The sequence below is a fragment of the Echiichthys vipera genome (genome assembly GCF_963691815.1).
Source record: "Echiichthys vipera genome assembly, chromosome: 9".
Classification (NCBI taxonomy): domain Eukaryota; kingdom Metazoa; phylum Chordata; class Actinopteri; order Perciformes; family Trachinidae; genus Echiichthys; species Echiichthys vipera.
This window is the reverse complement of record NC_139834.1, coordinates 634,186-640,802: the sequence shown is the minus strand read 5'-3', so window position 1 is coordinate 640,802 and position 6,617 is coordinate 634,186. Positions and strand designations below refer to the sequence as shown.

At 45.4% G+C, this 6,617-nt stretch overlaps 1 protein-coding gene across 4 annotated transcripts in view; it reads left to right on the top strand.

Annotated features, from left to right (window-relative positions):
* Positions 1-284: 284 nt before the first annotated feature.
* The window catches only part of flna (filamin A, alpha (actin binding protein 280)), a 70,154-nt gene continuing 63,821 nt past the window's right edge, over positions 285-6,617 (top strand). For 3 of the 4 annotated variants that reach the window (XM_083919762.1, XM_083919760.1, XM_083919761.1), the window contains exon 1: positions 285-413. The gene's annotated coding sequence lies outside the window, so the exon portion shown is untranslated. The remainder of the gene's footprint in view (positions 414-6,617) is intronic. The other variant, XM_083919759.1, reaches the window with a different exon arrangement.

Sequence of the window (6,617 nt, the reverse complement as noted above, 5' to 3'; positions counted from 1 at the left end):
GAGAGAGAGAGAGAGAGAGAGGAGAGAGAGAGAGAGAGAGAGAGAGAGAGAGAGAGAGAGAGAGAGAGAGAGAGAGAGAGAGAGAGAGAGAGAGAGAGAGAGAGAGAGAGAGAGAGAGAGAGAGAGAGAGAGAGAGAGAGAGAGAGAGGCAGAGGTAGAAAAGAGAGAGAGAGAGCAGAGGGACTATCTCTTGTTCCTCCTTTACGCCACCAGCACTGCCCCATTTCCCCCACCGGGACTGCGCGTGGGGAGGGAGGTCCGGGACCTCGGTGCACACACACACACTCAGGCTCCACACACACACACACACACACCCTCTGTGACCAAAGGATCTGCGGGCTGCTGCGCGCACTGACTGAGCGGACCGGAGAGGAACACACACACACTTGGAGACCACAGGCTTCAGTACACATGTAAGTTTTGCTGGTGTGTGTGTGTGTGTGTGTGTGTGTGTGTGAGAGAGAGAGAGAGAGAGATGCTGTGTGACCTGTCACTGCGGGGGTCTGTCTCGGGACTTTCTTCACTAAAATCCGGAGAGTGTGTGTTGAAGTTGTCCGTCCTGTTTGGAGATGTGTGGCGCGTTACGCACGGACGCGTCTGCTCCATCCTGGAGGTTCATGTTTCATGTTTTTATGTTTTTATGTTTTATGTTTTATGAGTGTGATGCCGTCACGTATTTGGTGCGTGCAGTGACAGTGTGACAGGAGCTCACAGCAGAGGATGTGCTTCCATCCACCTCCCTTCGTTCCTTCACATGAAGTTAGTTTATGCGCTTTTACGCACGCTCCTCCGCGCGCACTGACGCAGGCAGCAGCGGCAGCAGCGGACTGGAGCATCTCTCCGGTGTTACATTTAGGGGCTCCGCACCAAATAAGGTAATCCGCTGCCTGCACTGGAGCTTTTTACCGGGGGAGCGTGTGGCGGCCGCTGGCGCCCTCCGCTGGCCGCCCCTCGGTGCTTTCAAGGAGCTCGAACACGTCACTGCATAAAAACTTCCCTTCGTTGTCTGAGACTTTCAGACCCTCACATTTATGAATATTTTATTTTTTTTTTCTACCAACATGTTTGTGATGAGAGGCTGAAGTGGGCGGAGCTTTAGGCACAGGGACAAAAAATGATTTAACACTTTTAAATTAAAGTAATTTCATGTTTAAAGACGTGTTCGTGTCAGGGGTGTCCAGTCCTGCTCCTGAAGGGCCACAGTCCTGCTCCTGGGGGGCCACAGTCCTGCTCCTGGGGGGCCACAGTCCTGCTCCTGGGGGGGGGCCTCAGTACTGCTCCTGGGGGGCCACAGTCCTGCTCCTCGGGGGCCACAGTCCTGCTCCTGGGGGGGGGGCCTCAGTCCTGCTCCTGGAGGGCCTCAGTCCTGCTCCTGGGGGGGCCACAGTCCTGCATGTTTTAGGTTTCTCCTGCTCCAACACACCTGAGTCTAATGATGTGCTCGTTAGGTTTGGTTAGACTCAGGTGTGTCAGAGCAGGAGAAACCTAAAACATGCAGGACTGTGGCCCCCAGGAGCAGGACTGAACACCCCTCATCTATATAGATACACACTTATGTATATACGTAAAAAACGTGTGTTAAAGTGTCCTCTAGGAGTCTAAACGTGTGTTAAAGTGTCCTCTAGGAGCATAAACGTGTGCTAAAGTGTCCTCTAGGAGCATAAACGTGTGTTAAAGTGTCCTCTAGGAGCATAAACGTGTGTTAATGTGTCCTCTAGGAGCATAAACGTGTGTTAAAGTGTCCTCTAGGAGCATAAACGTGTGCTAAAGTGTCCTCTAGGAGCATAAACGTGTGTTAAAGTGTCCTCTAGGAGCATAAACGTGTTTTAAAGTGTCCTCTAGGAGCATAAACGTGTGTTAAAGTGTCCTCTAGGAGCATAAACGTGTGTTAAAGTGTCCTCTAGGAGTATAAACGTGTGCTAAAGTGTCCTCTAGGAGTCTAAACGTGTGCTAAAGTGTCCTCTAGGAGCATAAACGTGTTTTAAAGTGTCCTCTAGGAGCATAAACGTGTGTTAAAGTGTCCTCTAGGAGTATAAACGTGTGCTAAAGTGTCCTCTAGGAGTCTAAACGTGTGCTAAAGTGTCCTCTAGGAGCATAAACGTGTGTTAAAGTGTCCTCTAGGAGCATAAACGTGTGCTAAAGTGTCCTCTAGGAGCATAAACGTGTGTTAAAGTGTCCTCTAGGAGCATAAACGTGTGTTAAAGTGTCCTCTAGGAGCATAAAAGTGTGTTAAAGTGTCCTCTAGGAGCATAAACGTGTGCTAAAGTGTCCTCTAGGAGCATAAACGTGTGTTAAAGTGTCCTCTAGGAGCATAAACATGTGTTAAAGTGTCCTCTAGGAGCATAAAAGTGTGTTAAAGTGTCCTCTAGGAGCATAAACGTGTGTTAAAGTGTCCTCTAGGAACATAAATGTGTGTTAAAGTGTCCTCTAGGAGCATAAAAGTGTGTTAAAGTGTCCTCTAGGAGCATAAACGTGTGTTAAAGTGTCCTCTAGGAACATAAAAGTGTGTTAAAGTGTCCTCTAGGAGCATAAACATGTGTTAAAGTGTCCTCTAGGAGCATAAAAGTGTGTTAAAGTGTCCTCTAGGAGCATAAACGTGTGCTAAAGTGTCCTCTAGGAGCATAAACGTGTGTTAAAGTGTTCTCTAGGAGCCAAAACATGTGCTAAAGTGTCCTCTAGGAGCATAAACGTGTGTTAAAGTGTCCTCTAGGAGCATAAACGTGTGCTAAAGTGTCCTCTAGGAGCATAAACGTGTGTTAAAGTGTCCTCTAGGAGCATAAACGTGTGCTAAAGTGTCCTCTAGGAGCATAAACCTGTGTTAAAGTGTCCTCTAGGAGCATAAACGTGTGTTAAAGTGTCCTCTAGGAGCATAAACGTGTGTTAAAGTGTTCTCTAGGAGCCAAAACATGTGCTAAAGTGTCCTCTAGGAGCATAAACGTGTGTTAAAGTGTCCTCTAGGAGCATAAACGTGTGCTAAAGTGTCCTCTAGGAGCATAAACGTGTGTTAAAGTGTCCTCTAGGAGCATAAACGTGTGCTAAAGTGTCCTCTAGGAGCATAAACCTGTGTTAAAGTGTCCTCTAGGAGCATAAACGTGTGTTAAAGTGTCCTCTAGGAGCATAAACGTGTGCTAAAGTGTCCTCTAGGAGCATAAACCTGTGTTAAAGTGTCCTCTAGGAGCATAAACGTGTGTTAAAGTGTCCTCTAGGAGCATAAACGTGTGCTAATGCTGTGGTGATATACAGTATATACAGTATATACACTATATAGTGTATATACTGTATATATTACATGTACGTATGGAATAACCTCAGCTGTGAGAGCCTTGTAATGCACCTGTAAATGTTTGGAAAGTGCATCAGTCTGACTCATTCTGAAGTGGGACGGCCGTCCTCGCCTCATAACGTGCGTCCTGTTTGTCTGTTTTTGCGAAAAGCGCTTTATAAAACACATCTATTATTATTATTATGATGATGATGATGATGATGTCTTTATTTGGGGGAGCAGTGTAGAAAGCAGAGTGCAGATGAAGCTGATTCTGCTGCGGTAGATGTAATAATAAGAGTTTGACGTGTGTCCTGAACACGTCCCCGTCCGTCCCTCGGTGTTTCTGCGTCTTTCTTTGGTGATGAGACAAACTTTCATAACGTTCACCTGTTTCTGACGCTGCTGATGTCGAGCTTTCATCTGAAACACAGTCGTGAAAAACGTGTTTGAGGATTGTTTAGTTTAGTTTTTTATTTCAAACATGTGAAAGGAATAACGGCGTAAATAGAAAATCAACTATAACAAAAGAAGAATAACAGTTTAACAAAAAAGGAGAAGTAAGAAGATTCAATTATCACATATTAAAATCCTTTTTTAAATCTATTGCATAATCTAAAGTTCAGACGGACGGTTGGAGACTTCTTACCTGTATTTTTATATGATAATAATACATTATATAATATAATAATATATAATGATATATATATTATAAAGAGCTTTTTAATAAAGACATTAAAAGACACTGAGAGGTGGAAGGGATTTTATTGTTTTGAACGGAGATTGTTGTTTTCTTTTTGTTTGTTTTTGTCCTTATTGTTATTATCTTTATTATTATTATTATTATTATTATTATTATTATTATTATTATTATTATTATTATTTTATTTGCTAGTTGTCCATTTTTGATTGTTTTAATTATGCATTCTTTTTTCTAAGAAGCAGGTGTGTTTCTCTGGTCGGCCTTGAGTTGTGATGTAGGATATATATGTGTGTGTGTGTGTGTGTGTGTGTGTGTGTGTCTTAGGGTGGCACTTGTTAGGTGAAACTAGGCCACGGACCAAACCTGTCCTTATTTCACTCCGTGGCCTAGTTTCACTTAACAAGTGCCACCCTAAGACACACACACACACACACACACACACACACACACACACACACACACACACACACACACACACACACACACACACACACACACACACACTGTCAGTATTGCTGTAATCTGTGCGTCTGACTTGCTCTCCCCACACCCGTGCTCTGTGGTTTGCGGTGCGTCGTGCAGCGTTGGTCTCACTTCCTCTGTGGGGCTGACGGGGCGCGGTGTGTGTGAGGGTGAGAGGCTGTTGGTGCTTCACAAACAACAGCTAACTTTACAAAGTCTAACTGTGTCTAAGTTCATATTCAGCATTTGTCATATTTATCAGTTTATCTGACGTTTAAAATCATCACATTATATCATTTTTACACTACAGATCAAAATAGAGCCAGTTGAGGTGGTTCAGGATCATCTGGTCTGGATGAACCCTGGGCGCCTCCCTAGGGAGGTGTTCCAGGCACGTCCAGCTGGGAGGAGGCCTCGGGGAAGACCCAGGACCAGGTGGAGGGATTAGATCTCCACACTGGCCTGGGAACGCCTCAGGATCCCCCAGTTAGAGCTGGTTAATGTGGCCCGGGAAAGGGAAGTTTGGGGTCCCCTGCTGGAGCTGCTGCCCCTGAGACCTGATCCAGGATCAGAGGCTGGAGCTGCTGCCCCTGAGACCTGATCCAGGATCAGAGGCTGGAGCTGCTGCCCCTGAGACCTGATCCAGGATCAGAGGCTGGAGCTGCTGCCCCTGAGACCTGATCCAGGATCAGAGGCTGGAGCTGCTGCCCCTGAGACCTGATCCAGGATCAGAGGCTGGAGCTGCTGCCCCTGAGACCTGATCCAGGATCAGTGGCTGGAGCTGCTGCCCCTGAGACCTGATCCAGGACCAGAGGCTGAAGATGAGATGAGGCGTTCACACTCTGGGATTTCAGCAAGATTGAAACTTTACAAGGACACAGATTCATTGAAGTCCCTCAAAAAGGCCGGGCGTGCACGAGAGGACAGGATGATGAAGAGCATAAACGTGTGCTAAAGTGTCCTCTAGGAGCATAAACGTGTGTTAAAGTGTCCTCTAGGAGCATAAACGTGTGCTAAAGTGTCCTCTAGGAGCATAAACGTGTGTTAAAGTGTCCTCTAGGAGCATAAACGTGTTAAAGTGTCCTCTAGGAGCATAAACGTGTGTTAAAGTGTCCTCTAGGAGCATAAACGTGTGTTAAAGTGTCCTCTAGGAGCATAAACGTGTGCTAAAGTGTCCTCTAGGAGCATAAACGTGTGTTAAAGTGTCCTCTAGGAGCATAAACGTGTGTTAAAGTGTCCTCTAGGAGCATAAACGTGTGCTAAAGTGTCCTCTAGGAGCATAAACGTGTGCTAAAGTGTCCTCTAGGAGCATAAACGTGTGTTAAAGTGTCCTCTAGGAGCATAAACGTGTTAAAGTGTCCTCTAGGAGCATAAACGTGTGTTAAAGTGTCCTCTAGGAGCATAAACGTGTGTTAAAGTGTCCTCTAGGAGCATAAACGTGTGCTAAAGTGTCCTCTAGGAGCATAAACGTGTGTTAAAGTGTCCTCTAGGAGCATAAACGTGTGTTAAAGTGTCCTCTAGGAGCATAAACGTGTGCTAAAGTGTCCTCTAGGAGCATAAACGTGTGTTAAAGTGTCCTCTAGGAGCATAAACGTGTTAAAGTGTCCTCTAGGAGCATAAACGTGTGTTAAAGTGTCCTCTAGGAGCATAAACGTGTGTTAAAGTGTCCTCTAGGAGCATAAACGTGTGTTAAAGTGTCCTCTAGGAGCATAAACGTGTGCTAAAGTGTCCTCTAGGAGCCTAAACCTGTGTTAAAGTGAACTCTAGGAGCATAAACGTGTGTTAAAGTGTCCTCTAGGAGCATAAACGTGTGCTAAAGTGTCCTCTAGGAGCATAAACGTGTGTTAAAGTGTCCTCTAGGAGCATAAACGTGTGCTAAAGTGTCCTCTAGGAGCCTAAACGTGTGTTAAAGTGTCCTCTAGGAGCATAAACGTGTGTTAAAGTGTCCTCTAGGAGCATAAACGTGTGCTAAAGTGTCCTCTAGGAGCATAAACGTGTGTTAAAGTGTCCTCTAGGAGCATGAACGTGTGTTAAAGTGTCCTCTAGGAGCATAAACGTGTGCTAAAGTGTCCTCTAGGAGCATAAACGTGTGTTAAAGTGTCCTCTAGGAGCATAAACGTGTTAAAGTGTCCTCTAGGAGCATAAACGTGTGTTAAAGTGTCCTCTAGGAGCATAAACGTGTGTTAAAGT